General features: G+C 45.6%; 1 protein-coding gene across 4 annotated transcripts in view; it reads left to right on the top strand.

Annotated features, from left to right (window-relative positions):
- The first annotated feature begins 2094 nt into the window (after nt 1-2094).
- The window catches only part of RAD54L2 (RAD54 like 2), a 74450-nt gene continuing 61822 nt past the window's right edge, over nt 2095-14722 (top strand). Inside the window, exon 1 of one of the 4 annotated variants that reach the window (XM_056334575.1) lies at nt 2095-2384. The gene's annotated coding sequence lies outside the window, so the exon portion shown is untranslated. The remainder of the gene's footprint in view (nt 2385-14722) is intronic. The other 3 variants (XM_056334576.1, XM_056334579.1, XM_056334580.1) reach the window with 3 other exon arrangements.

Raw genomic sequence — 14722 nt, 5'->3', positions numbered from 1 at the left:
TTGGAGAGCTGTGTGGATGGCTGCTCCTCTCCAGTTGGATGGGAACCACTGATCCCACCTGCAAGATTTCAGACCACTTCTTAATTTTCTTATTCTGGGAGGGGTCACTCCTTCAGCCTAATCTTCCACAGTGATGATAAAGGACAGCTGGTACCTGTTTAAGGAGCCAGAGCTGCCATGTGTGATGGCACTTGATGGTACGTGCCCCTGAGGAGTAACATCTGAGCTTTCTACCCCAGTTCTACATGCATCATGTAACTCCAGCCTTGGTGTTGCAAACTGGCAGTAATCACTCATACTTGCTGCTTGTGACTGAATGTTGGTGGTGTGAGTTCCTGGTGGCATGTGCTTCCATGTGATGAGTATGGGTGTCCTGAGGCTGCACTTTGAGCTACCTGCTGAGAAAGCATGAGTGATGTGGAGCCCAATACATCCACCAGACAGCATGCCTAATGACAAAGGTTCATTGACTTTGAAAGAGAGATATACAACCACTATAGAAGCCGGGAATAATTTTCTAGGTCCTTTTAGCTGCCTTAGTTAACTTCACAGAAATAAGGATAAGATGCTAGTTGCTGGAGCGCTTATAGGAGTGGCCCTTGAAGCAGCTGTCCTTAGCTGGACTGTGCTTGTTAATGCTGCTGTGGAACAAATGCCTGAAGCATGACTTTTTTTAATGTTGTAATGTGGAATGAAAGCCAATAAGAACTCCTCACTGCTCTCTGCTGGGGGCTCTTCTGCCTGCTTTAACTTTCACTTGTTCCATTTTGCCTCTGAGGCCTCTGCTGTCATCCCTCTCTCTGAATCTCTTCTTTGGGTGACAGGCTGGGGCAGGAAAGGAAAACCTGGAATTTCATGTCAGGTTTAATGGAAGAAGGTCCCATGTCTGATTTGGATGTGTCTAGCTGGGGAGGAGGGTGAAGACTTTCTGTGACACTTCACACTTTTGCAGAGTCCCCAGGGGCACACCGTTTGTGAGATGGCTCTGTGATGTTATGGTGCTTTTATTCTGGACCAGCTCTGGCTTCCCTGATATCCAGGAGATCCCTGAAGGACTGAGGGTTGAGTTACACTGATCACGCCCAGGCTGCCAGTGGATATCCAGTCAGATACCAGTCTCCAACTTTTATTTTTCATGCACTGGATATTTGAGTACCTGTCTGGGGAATCAGGCAGGCACTTTCTCTGCTGATCTTGTACTTTCTGCTTCCCTGTAACAGAAGGAAACACCAGGCTCCTGCTGCTGTACAGGATGAGCAGCATGCTCTCAGTGTGGTGTCTGCAGCGTGTCCTGACCGTGATGAAGGCTGTCAGCATGGTGGGCTGTCTCTGCCCGTGGGACCATGGTGTCGAGACCCCCGTTTGCTCAGCACTCATTAGGTCACATCTGAAATGCTGTGGGGGGTTTGGGCACCCAGTGCAAAGGAGGCAAATTAAAGCCACTCCTGTTGCAGCTGTGCAAGGGTTGGGGCATATCAGGCTGAGGGAAGCAGGGGGGTTGAGCAGGAGGGGGGCTTGTGTGGACGCAGGGGTGGCCGTCCCCAGTCCCCGTGGGGAGGGTGCGGAGGCAGCAAGGCCCGGCTCATGGCAGGAGAGAGATGCCGTGGCTGCCAGCACAGATGGTCCTGCCCCAGGCTGGCTGCGAGGGGGGAGTTCTCTCCTGCGAGATCTCCAGCGCGGGAGCCGGGGCCGAGGCTGGTGGAAACTCGTACATGGAGGGGTTCAAGACCTGACAGGTTAAGGCCCAGAGCTGAGCTCTGTGCTGTCCCTGCCTTGAGGGGCGGGCTGGAGGAGAGCCCCTGAGGCCCCTCAACCTTAATTACCCGGGGACTCTGTGGCTAATTAGCAGCATCCCACCAAGGGGGGGTGGGTACCCCGGCGCTCCGTGCAGTAACTCTCCTCACGGCCGATGGTCAGAGGGAGGGGCAGCCGGGGTCCCCCGCCGTTACCCGCTCCAGCCCCTAGGTGGGCTCCCGGGACCGCCGGCCCTGCCCCCGGGGCTGCCTGGGCGGCGGATGGGGCCCGCGGGACTCCGGAGGGTGGGCCGGCCCTGGCGGCGCGGAGCGGGCCCCGCCGGCCGCCGAGGGGAGCGCGGCTCCCTCAGGGCCGGGGCGCCCCGTCCCCGCCGCGCCGCACGGCTACCGCCGCCTTCCTGCCCTCCGGGGCGAGGAGGAACCTTTCTCCGCCCTGCGGAACCTTTGCGGCGGAGGTGCCTGTTGCTGCCCGGGGGATCCTGCGGCTGCTCCGGCGGGGGGTGGGGGGCCGGACGCTGGGTGATGCGGCCCCCGAGCGGCGGCTGAGAGCCCAGGCCGGGACGGAGGCGGGCGGGCGGCCGCCAGCTCCCGGGGCTCGCCGCGGCCCGCAGCCCCCCGCCCCCCGCCGAGGTGAGAGCTCAGCGGTGGGGCCGCCGCCGCCACAATGGGAGCGGGCCGGGAAGGGGCGCGCCGGCGGAGGCCCGCGGCCACCCGCCCTGCCCCGCCCCGCTGGGGGCGCATGAGGAGCGGCGCGGGGTGACGGCCGCCCGGCCCGGGGGGGGGCTATGGCGGTGGGCGAGCGGACACCCGGCTTTGGGGAGCAGGGGGCGTGCAGCGGAGCAGCGGCTGCCAGGCCCGGGGCGGGGGGCGGCAGGGAAGCGGCCACCCGGTCTGAGCGGGCCGGGGGTGCGATGCGGCCGCCGGGCCCGGGGGGGGCGGCCGGGCAAGTGCCCCGGCTCCTGCGGAGCGGCGGGGCAGCGTGGGGGGCGGGTCGCGGTGCGAGGGTGCGGGGGGCTGCGCGGCTGCCGGGCTGAGGCTGCTGCCGCCCCCGGGCCCCGACGACTGCCGTGGGAGCGGGGCGGGCGGCATGGGCCCCGCCGAGCCCGAGCTTCGGGCTGCGCCTTCTCAGCGCCCTGCCGCGCTCCGGGGCCTACGCGAGTGCCTGGTTCGGGGGCGGGGGGGGGTGCTGCACCTGCCTCCCGCGGGGTGTCGTGGCTGCTGGGGTGTCGGCCAGTGCGGGGGGCAGGCGCCGAGCCAGGGGGGCCTGATGCGGTCACACCGCCGTGACTGCGCTGCGTGGTCGGTAGGGCTGGTGAAGAGACGCACAAAGTAATAATTTAGTGTCGGCGTGAGACTCGGTGAGCTGTGGAGGGGGAAGGCCTGGTGTGCTGGGCTGTTAGCTCTCTCGCTTGAGCCTGGCTCACCGCTTTTGCCCTTCCTCCCCCCTGGAACCGTTCATGGGTTACTTTTGCTGGTAGTTGCGCTGGTGACTGGACGTTTCAGCACTCACATTTGAGAGATGCTCATAAACTCCCATCAATTTTCCCTCCCAACCCTTCATTGATTAGTACAAAACTGGTGCTTTAAAAAGTTCTTAGTGCATCACTTTATATGCAGGTGGGGCTTTTATATTGAAAAATAAATGCTTAAATTGGAAAAAAAAATTGAAAAAATGTTTAAAAGGTAAGAATGGAATTCTTTCCCCCCCTTTTTTATGCTAATAAGATGCTAATGATTACATTTGCTTATCTCTAACTTCCTTAATGTACGATATTCTTTGTTGGATGTTTGCATGGTTATCCAAGCATCATTCTTAGTGAATAATCATGTAACCTATAGGAAATCGCTGCAGAAACTTCTGCATCAGTTCAAGATGTTCCTGCTACCTGTCTGAAGGTGGTAACTGCCTCTCGTCCCCCCTCCCCCCCCCCCCCCCCCCCCCCAACTTAGAGTAGTGGACCTTGTGAGTGCTCTCTGGCTGCTTCAATGCAAAATCCATTAGTTTAGAATAAACAGCCTTTGTTTTGATAGTTCTGTTCTAGAGGTGTTAAGCACCCTGCAGAGGGATGAAAACAAAACAGCCGGCTTAGACCACTGCAGGTGCTTGTGATGGGAGCTCTGATGTGGCCTTGTTTTGCTAAGTGAGGCTTCTTTCCCCAGGTATGGAGCTATACATTCTGAATACACAGAACGAACAGTGTAGCTTCTTACCAGTGACCTTATCAGCATCAGAATGTAGGGGTTGTTCATTAAGGGTAGGTGCTGAATTAGAAATTTTCAAGAAAAATGCAGCTGCTGCTTTAAGGAAAAGCTGCTGTGGATGTGTGAATTTTCTGGGTTGATGCTGTCTCAGGCTGAATACCACCTTCTCCTAAAAAAAAGCTGAATGTTTAGCCACCGCGTTCCACTTGTACTACACTCAGGTAACTGGTAACTTCTGCAACCCTAAAATATCTTGAAATTCCAGTGTTGATATTGGGGAATATTGCAGGTTCTGGATGGGAAAATTATGTGCTTTTCTGAGGAGGAAAACCGAACATGTTTTCTGTCTCATCTCAGTAGCGGTTGCATTTTAGTGGAGATTTGGAAGGTATCATCTGGCATAGGAAACTGTAACAGGCCATTGTTACATTCTCCAGGATCCAAGTTGATGTCATAGAATAATTCAGGTTGGAAAGAGCCTCAGGAGGTATCTTAGTCCAACCTGCTGGTCGAAGTGGGATCAACATCAAGTTCAGATGAGGACTTTGTTAGTTCAGGTCCTAAATCCTCCGAAGACAAAGATTCATCCATCTCTGTTTCGGTGTTCCAGTGCTTAACTGTCCTCACAGGGAAAAAACTTTTTTTTTTTTTTATGTCAGGTCACAACCTCCACTGTTGCAGTTTGTCTCATGTCCTCCTGCCACATGCCTCTGTGCAGAGCCTGCACACAGCCTTTTGTCTTCTTGATAACCTCCATGTAGGTACAGGAGATGTGCTGCCAGTTCCCCAAAGCCTTCTCCATTCTGGGCAATGCCATGTCTCAGCCTCTCTTCACACAGCAAGTGGTCTATCCTTGTGAGCATCTTGGTAGCCTTCTGTCGAATTCACTCTGGTTTCTCTGTGTCTGTCTTGTACTGTGGGTGTCCAAAACCGCACATGGTGTTTCACATGGGTCTGAAAAGTGCCAAGTGAAAGGACGTGATCGCTTCCCTTGATCAGACAGGCGACACTCCTGCTGATACAGTCCAGCGTGCTGTTAGCTTGCATCACTGCCAGGGCACACTGCTGACTCATGTTTAGCCTGCTGCCCACCGTGTGTTACCTTTTGTGTTTGTGTGTACATATACGTGTATGTACATGTATGTATTTGTATACACCCGCACACAAACATTGTCTCTCATCCTCCTGCCATGCATCTCTGAAAAGAAACTCATTACTATGTGTATGTATATACACACGTGTGTCAGATTACACCTTATGCAGCACTGAACAGTAGTATTTCCATCCCACACATTCCAGTTGTAGCTAGTGGTGACTGTTGTGGTGACTTGGCTTTTCCTAACTCTTCTGCTGTCACACTTCCCCTGACTGTGTGTCCAGCCAGCAGGTCTGCCTGTTGTGTTGCCTTGACTGTTTTTCTCAAAATTTCATTGTTTCAAATACCTCTTTGCCATGTATCTGGTTACTAGGCCTAGGAAGGGAGTGGCAGTGGAGGGAGGCTTTTCCCATGAGGCTGAGTTGAATCCCATTTGATCACATTCAAATCCAGGATGTATTAATGTAGGAAGTGTGTTTTCAAATAGTGTTGTTTATGGGTCTGAGTTAAACGAAACATTTAGGTGCAGCGTTTTTAAGAATGCAGTTAGTTGCATTGCAGTTATGTTCATGTAATTTCTTTGAACTTGTTTCCTTCAGGTGCTTCAAAGTTTTTGGGAGATAATACCCTGTAGGATAAATAATTCTCTGCTAACAAAGTTCCCTATTTTAAACTTAATTCTGGAGAACTTGGTTCCTGCAGAGGTTAAGTACTATTTGATATTTCTAGATGCTTGGTACAGGTATGATTTTGAGACGTGTGTTTTCTGTTTATGCTAAATAATTTCTATATAATATTTTCCTGATTGTCAAATACGTTGGGTTAATTACAGCAGGATTTGTTTCAGAGAATGCTCATTGCAAGACAGGAGTTTGTTGTGTTTAAGCAACATTTTTAGTTATATAAAAATAAAATAATTTAGAGAGAGGTTTCCTCCTGTCCCCTAAATCTGTGTTTATGAAGTACGTGCATCAACACAGAAGGAGCAGAAATAAATACTTAGGTTCAGACTTGTAGAATAACATGTGTAGAAGCTGATATTTAGATGAGTTGAAACAATGACTGAAAACTTCATTCCTTGTTAACTTTTAGAAACCTTAAGTTTAGCTTCTAGGGTTTTATGCTTGTTAAGAAATAGAACCTTAAAGATGAAGGGGAATGATAAAGTAACACCATTTGTTATTTGAGACAGGGGCAGAATTAGTTGGTGAAATCAAGTGTCATTACATACTATGAGAAAGAAGAAGGTGGAATTGCAGGTAGCCATGAGAGGGGAAAAAATGTTGAACAGGCACCTTTAGAAGCTAGTTGGACTTCCGAGAATATGGTGGTAGTGTTTATGTGTTGGTTTTCTTTTTTTTTTCTTTTTTTTTTTTTAAGTCATTGTTCTTTTAAACCAGCTAGCTGGTGACTTCTCTTTCTAAGAAATACAAAGAAAGTTAGTGATCAGTATTTCGTATATGGTAACCAGCAAATGCTAATTGCACATATTTGCTAACAGAATTAGTATATCTGAAGTAGAAACAAGTGGTTTTTGGGGGAGGGGAAAAAAGTTAGGGGTTTGAAAAAGTATATATTGCTTTCAGCCATGCAGATATAAAACTTCTCAGGAATTGTTGCTTTGAAAAATACCTCAAAGTGTAGAAAATAGGTGTTTAGAAATTCTTGAAGGTCACTCATACCATTGACTCAATTTTATGTCTGAAGTGGAATAGCAGAATGTCAGTTTAGTCCTGCAACTGAGACTGATTCAGTGCTGTTGTAATCTTGGAGCAGTTGTGGTAATTTAAATCTTGTTCTTGCTCAGTGGTAATGCTGGATTTGGGGTCAGTCTGACACCTCCAAAAATCTTGTGGCATTTTGAGTATAACTAAAACTCACTTGGAGGGGAGAAGGAAAAAAAAAAGAAAGTATTGCATCACTTTAAGAACAGCATTTTCAGCATGCTCTAAAATGTGCGAATAGGAGCAGTGATTTGAAGCACTCTGTGGTGGCCTGTCAGCTTGTCCCAAAGCTGCTCTTTTACAGGTGTGTCTGCAAGTTTGAATGCAGAAAGAAGAAAGGAAGTATGAACTAACTTAGCTATTTGTGGCAGTTGATTAATTAAACATCAGAATAGACATAAAAGCTGGTATGCACCTGTCTGGAGGAAGTATTGATTCTGTGCTCAGAAGTGCTGAATAACTTCATGACTGAAGATACTATTCAAGGATGCAGAAATCTTAAGGGGAAGACTTTTAGTTAGTTGCCTTAAAATGAGACCGAAGGGATCTGTTAGATGCTGTCAGTGTGGCTTACAGTATAAACATGGAGTCATGGAGTACAGCATTCAAACCTTGTGAACTGTGCCCTCTACCACTGTCCTAAATCCTAGGAGGCTTTGAGCTGTGAAGTGCTGTTACCATTAGCTTCTTGAACACGTATTTGAAAAGGAGGAGAGTTGATGAGATGAACTAGCTTCTTCCTGATACGACTTGGGTGTGACTGTCCTCCTCTTCTGCATGTGCACACTTACTGGTACTAGTAGAAGCCTTAGTAGATGCAATACACTGGCACAAACCACTTTCTCCTGCTATAACTGAAAGTTCTAGCCAAGAATTAAGCATATTAACAGAAGCTCTCTTCTGCCAGTGTAATTGGTTCTATGCTGGTGAACTTTTGCTAGCAGATAAGCAGAAAATCAAAGTTGGAAAAGCTCAATATACCCACATGCTTTCTTGTGTTACAAGGACGTTGAAACTTAGGCTGAACATGAGGACTTTGGTCGAGGCCTGACATGCAAAACAACATGCTTTAGCACCTCTCCTAAGGCGCCGTTACATAAAAACTTATAAAAGCAATTAAAGAAGTTTGGTAGTGATTTGTCAGATTACAGGCAGATAACTTTACTCTGGCATTCTCTGTGGAAAGCTAGCCTCATCTAATTAACAAAGAACTAGAGCTATACAAGGGCAGAACTGATTACCAGGAAGTGCAGAACCCTTCCATTGCTTAGCCAGGATGGCTAATTAGGTACAAAGATTTTGTAGGGCAAACATGGTATGGGAAAAAACTGAAACATGGTGGAGGTAGCATAATCTTGACTTATACTTTCTTCCTGTGATGATGAACATTATTACCTAAATTTTTTGCTTGTGAAGAAAGCTTTTCTAGCCCATCAGAACCATGGAAACGATGTTTTAGAGACGATAGTTCATCAAAGATTTTCTGCGGTCTCTGAGAAACTTAAGTCTTATCTAGGGTATTGGTATCAATTAAGTGGGGATTGTTATATTTGGAGTTGTTGAATCCAAAATAAATATGTTATTAAAGTGTATTGATTTCATGTGAATTGCTCTAGCTGTTTGTTGCATGTGAAGGCTAATACAACAACCAACGAACCAATGAAACCCCAAACCAAACAAAATCCATGAACCTGACAAAGCCTGGAAAGGGATTTTGAAGTAGAGGTGCTCACACATCCTGCTGAATCAACTTGGAAAACGGGATGTTACTCAAAAGGTAATTGATTGAGGAGGGCTGGTAGTAGGATTTACTTAAAATTAGTGAAGCAAATTCTAAACTAAAAAAAACCCAAACAACAACTAAACTAAAAAAACCCTAACCAGTTGCATAACTGGTTAGTACCAGTGCTCTGGAAGATCAAAAAATTGTAATTAAAGCTCTTGTATCACACATATACTTACGTAGGGGATTTGTGTGATAATTGTATTCCCATGCTGCCTCCATGATAATCAATGAGGGTGTTGTTGAAAAGTGAATCTTGCTCAACAGATACAGTTTCATGTATGGTCAGTGAGTCAAAACCTAGATTTAAAACAGTAGATGTGGAAAACAGAATATGAATGGAGAATTTTTCAGGGATTTATAGTAGATCCGGGTCTATTTTTATCAGTGGCCTGGAAGAAAGCATGAAACTAGAGCTGATCAAATTTGTGGATTATGTAAAGGTTGCACTGAGTGGTGAAGCATGAAAAGGAATGGCAGCTGTACAGCATCCTCTGAATTGTTTGGGTAACTGGGTCTAATATGTCCAAATATGTTTTATAGAGCTGGAGCACAAAGTTATGCATGTTGTGGAAAAGGCTAGAGGCTGTACGTTTAGAATAAAGAATTGTGCTTCCAGAAACCAGTGACCTTGGAAGGGATGGCAGGACCAGAGCAGATATACAGCAGTATGTGAGTCCTCAGAGTAACACTGTAGACATAAGGGCTACTAAAGTAAGCTAATTACTTTTTTTAATACTAACATATGTCCATAATAGCAGGAAACACTGAATAAGGACTGAGAGGTGAAATCAGATGGGAAATATTTTGGTCAGGTTTAATGTCAGTGTTTTTAAAGAGATGTTCCAAAGCAACAAAGGTGGTGTAGCATTTGGTGTTGCTTGGGTGATTAAGTCACACATTATAAAACTTTTTCTTAAAGTGCTCGATTGGTTTAGCTTATCGCAGAGTATTTTAGAAATTTCTCAATTTTCTTTGGGCAAAATAGGCTGTGTACCAAAGGGCTCTTTAATTTAGTGGAAAAAGAGATGATAGCAGCCGGTGTCTGGAAGTTAAAAAGATTATTTCAAGTTGGAAAAAAGGCACAGATTGTTAACAATGAATGTGACTAACTACTGAAGGCATTAGGAAGATGCTTGTAACTCTTAAGGGAAATTAGGATGTCTCTATCTCCTGAAGTCATCAGGTCAGGATGAAATGTAATTTGAAAGACATGTGTGAGGAGTATTTGCACATGTACGCTGTACAGGTACTTGATACTGTATGATTGTACATGCCACCATGGAAGTACAGGAGTATTTGCACATGCCGAACAGATCTTGCCTAGCCGTGTTCAGATAAGGTCTCTCTTCTTGCCCCAACTGGGGTTAGTCAAATGATCTGATTATGATAGTTGTTCTTTATAGCACTCCTTTAAATCATTAATATATGGTCTCTCAAGGGAATAAATGTGCTCGTATGAACCACGTACTTAAATGAAATCAAATGTTTGTGTTCTGTTTTCTCTCTCTTTTTTTTTTTTTTTTTTGAGGCACTGCCATTTTTGGTGATGGGGAAAGGAGGGGGCTGTATAGGGACGGACAGGGATGGCTGTTTCATTTCCTGAAAAAACTGAAACTGGAATATCCGCCACAGTCTTTTTCCTCAAAAATCTGATAACGTGCTCTTTAAGAGTTCTACTCAGCAGTAGTGAGAGGTAAACTTTCTATTGTCAGTGTTGGGGGCTAAGTCATTACATTCTGTAAAAATTACTTTTTCATTGGGGGAAGAAATTGCATGTGCTCATGGTGGCAGAGGTAGTTTTGCATGTGGATGCAGAAGGATGCAGTGTCTCATGTTTTTCTGCTGGTATGAAATCAGTGTGCTTCTTGTCCAACAAAAGGGATGGCTTCTGTTTCATCGTATCTGTCAAAGTGGTGAAGGACGTAGAGAGGAAGATAAAAAGCTGCGAGTCCTCTCCTGCCTTGGCCATTACAGAGGTGATTGATTGCTTGTGGGTTCTGAGTCGCCTTCAGGACAGTTGGTTTGGGATGTTTTCCTAAACCCTTCTGGGACCGTGATGGGAGCTAGTCCAGCTGTGACAGCAGCTTACTCCTGGTAGGCACCTTTCCAGACATCTTGATCTTTTCCCCCTTCACAGGACAAGTGCAGGCCCAGTCATGTGGTGGAGGAAGGGTGGTGAGAAATACAGCCTGCAGGAGCCAGGTGCTTTGCTGTGGCAGATAGCCTTTTCCCCAGGTGCTCCCTCGACTTCCATAGGAAGTGGGTGCGTACACCAAACAGCTCTTCTGCAGAAAAGGTGTTTCCAGCAAGCATCAGACTTAATACATATGTTCAGTAGCTCTGGTTTTGGGGGAGAGCTGATGCTATAGCAAATGACTTTATCACTGAAAGGGACAGTCCTGCTGGAAGAAGTCACCTCCTCAGAGCATTTTCCAGCCAAGTGCTACCTTTCCCCCTCTATTGCTTATATTATTATTTCATCAAGGCAGGCAAGGTCTTGTATTCTTTTCTTTGTGCTCTTGGGCTGTCCTGTACAGGAAGACTTAGAGATAAAATCCTTTTGTTGAGGAAAGCTGTTTATAGTTTAATCTTTAAATTTCCTTGCTTCTTGGAGGGGTGTGTCTCTCCTGTATCTCTTGCTTTTGTTTGTGTTATCTTGTCTGACCCATTTTGCTGACAAAAAGAAGGCAGTGAAGAAAGACAGAAAGGGTTATTGTAAGTGAACAGTTTCTTTACTTGCAGTCTTACAATGCCTTTTTTTTTTTAACTGATCTTCTGACTTCTCTTTACAGTTGCTTCTCCTCTAGGAGTGTTTTAAGTTAGAATGTACTTCCCCATGTGTGCATTTTTCTCCTTGACTGTGGCTGTTGTAGGCAGTTGCATCACTGAAGGACTGGTGTGGTCTTGCATCTGGCCCAGGGTCTCATGCCTCCACACAGGCTTTGGGGAGTTAATACAGCTTGTGTAGACCCTGAGATTTTGGTGATTGGCAAGAGCAAGGCAGCAATGATGAGTTACAGTTGTAGTCTAGACGTTTTTGACTGCATGTCACTCTGGAGTGTCAGCCTCCACTGCAGACAAGACTTTGGAGGACACAAAGCTGAAACTGGAGTCTCCTTTCTTTTTTTTTTTTTTTTCTTTTTTAAATTTCTTCCTCTGAAATGTGATCATTGGGATCTAGAATAGTTCTAAAAGTAATGCTGTTTCTATTTCTAAATCTGTTGCTGGTCTCTTTCAGTTCTTAAGTACTTTGGAACATAATTTTCCTTCAAATACACTGTCATGTATTTTTAATGGAATTCTCTAGTTTTTTCAAGTCTCGCAGCTTTAACTACAACTGCTGTTATTATTGTAGAAAAATTGCACCACAGAAACTGGAGAAGAGTGAGAGATGAAAATGAAGAAGCTGCAATTTAGCTAACATTTTTTCCTGATTTCTTTGGGGAAACTCCAAATGGGTATATAAAAAAAAAAAAAAACGCAGAAGTTTTAATGCAGGCGTTCTTTCTAGATTTCCAGAAATAATTAATCTTCCTTTTAAACTTCAACTTGTATTTTTTTTTTAATTTAATTAAAAAATCCTCGCCTTTACCTTATAGAAAATGAATTTGAAAGTTGAAATTGCTGATGTCTCTTCCTTGAATAAAAATAATATTGCTATCTCACCTTCATTTTTTACTGTCTTTAGGTTTCAGGTTAAGTAGGTTGTATTTGTTAGATGGTAGCCAAAAGAAACTCAAGCCTACCCTTGAATGGGCTTTTTGAACCCTTAGAGATTCTAGTTTTTGTTTTCTTCATGGGTGGCTTTTTGATTTGTGTTTGCTGTCATAGAAAATAAATAAATAATAAAAAAAGATGGGGCAGAGGGGAAGCAAATAATTTTTGGCTGTTCCCGTGTGAAATCCTGTCAGGTTTATGCTTCTGTTCTTCATGAGTATTATCAGCTAACTCCAACTCTCTCATTAGTTATGGCAGGGAAGACTGAGGGGGAACAGAGTGAATTGTCCAGCAGTCTGGATGAAATTTTGGGGGATGAGGATCGTAGAACTCGGGATATAAGGATTTCAGGTTTTTCTACTTTGTTTCATCTTACTGTGCTGGAACTCCTCCTACATCCTGTACCAGACAGGTGTCTTTCTCATGTTTGCTGAGGGGACCTGTCCTCACCTACACCTTTGCTTGTCCGTGACGTTATTTAGTATTAGATTGTAAAAGGTGCAAGGGTTACTTGTGGCCTGGGTCAGAAAATGCAGACGAAGAGTAGCAATTACGTGAGTGGCAACTTCATTCCTAGTAGGATAAAGGACGAGAGAAGGCTTTTAGGACTTCATGGCAAAGCTGGGTCTGTCTCTTTGAGCAGTTTGGATGAATTTGAAGTCTTAAGTGAAACAAGCCCAGAGCAAGCAGGGAATGTGCATGAGAGGCTGTGTATACCAGTATGTATTTACGGCCAGAACTCCACAGTGGCCCTTGGTTACGTAGGTTGGGTTGGGGGCCCCTGCTCTTGTGGGTAGGTTAGTCCTGAAGTGGAGAGAGCAGTGCATGTCAGCAACTGTGCTTTTTAAGCAGGCAGCGAAGTGTAGTGTAGATTGGGAGCAAAGAAGAGGTTTCTGAGATCAAGAATAAAATAAAATATTGATTCCCTGAAGATTTTGGGGAACGGTCTGTGTTCTAGGGCAGCCCAGGAATATCTACTTATCTCAGACATAGGAAGACAAAACATGAAAACAGCAAAAGGTACACACAGCAAGTGATTTTCTTTTTATTCAGGTACTAAAAATTGTCCCTTGATCTCAGGCAAGGGCATCATGGCCAAAGCAAATTCCCCTTCGGGAGGTTAAAGAAATGACCCATTTGTTCTCATGGTGCAGATTGCATCACTTCCCTTTGTTACCACGTAAAGGTGTTCCTTTCACAAGTCCTGTTTGAGTGCATTTAGGAGAGGAGGACCTGCCCTGACCTGGAGAAATTTCTGTCAGTGCTAGCTACCAGTTTCTCTGGGTCAGGGCAGCTTATCTTCCCACTCCCCAGAACAGAGCCTTATCCTTTCTTTGCCCCTGTCATGCTGGTATCCCCCAGCATGTAATTACAAGGACCTGTTCACAGAGGCTATCGTTAAATATGTTAAATGTTAAGGACTTACATGAGTTTATCAGTATTTTGAGCTCTGGGCAGTTTAAAAGTGTTTTCTGTGAGAAGAGAGACGTGCGCAGCAAAGGTGCCCAACTGCATAATATAAAATTTATGATACATTTGCCTTTTGAGTGGCAATTGCATTTATTTTTTCAATTAAAAAACCCAACAAAATGAACTTCAGGAACAGATAGCCCTCCACACAAACCACATAGTGATGCCATGACTATTTAAAGAAAGAGACAATTGAAAGGATTAAGTATGAGAATGTTCATGTCTCACCTCAGATGTATGCACCATACTTTTGATTGAAGCTAAGGAAGCTTTGTCACAAGGACCGTCTTGCTTTCTGAGATCAAAATGCTGTCTGTCCCCTGTACTGGAGCAGCATTCTGGCTGCTGAGACCATGTCCCTGTGGACAGTGGTGCCAGCTTGGTCAGACCATACCCAGGACTGCATGTTCCCACTCTCTGACTGTTTTTTCCTTTGTTCCTCCACAGCTGTTCATGCAGCTTTGTAGTAAATTACATTTGGGAACTGAATTTTGCTTCCAGGTTGTTTTTCAGCTGGATGAGCTTGCTGTCCAGCCGTGCAGGTAGCTGTGCTGGTACACTGTGGGAGTGGTGTACTGGTGGGAAAGCAGCTGCTTGTGGGGTCTGTCTGAGGTCTGAGAAGCTGCAATCAGCAAGAGAGAAAAATGGGTAATTTAATCAAGGCCAAATGTTTATTACCCTTCTGGTGCCTATGAAATCTAAAAGCTGTCTGTCAATGTCAGGGCATGTCACTGTCTCTCTAATTGGGGGAATCAGCATCAGGTTTTGGTTGCCATCTCCCGCTTATCACTCTCTTTTTTATTTGGTCTTTGCATTTATTATTTGCATTGCTGGCTGCTCAAAGGGAAAGAAACAGCATTCGTAGTGTGATGTAACTGTCCAGAGCTTTGCATTACTTTTGCAGCATCCCCACTTAATATTTGTGTGAAAAAGGCGTCGGGCTGTGGCTTCTCCTTTCCAGTAGTGCAAGAGT

The sequence above is a fragment of the Falco biarmicus genome, chromosome 4 (genome assembly GCF_023638135.1).
Source record: "Falco biarmicus isolate bFalBia1 chromosome 4, bFalBia1.pri, whole genome shotgun sequence".
Lineage (NCBI taxonomy): Eukaryota > Metazoa > Chordata > Aves > Falconiformes > Falconidae > Falco > Falco biarmicus.
The sequence above is the reverse complement of the archived record's forward strand: the minus strand, read 5'-3'. Positions and strand labels throughout refer to the sequence as shown.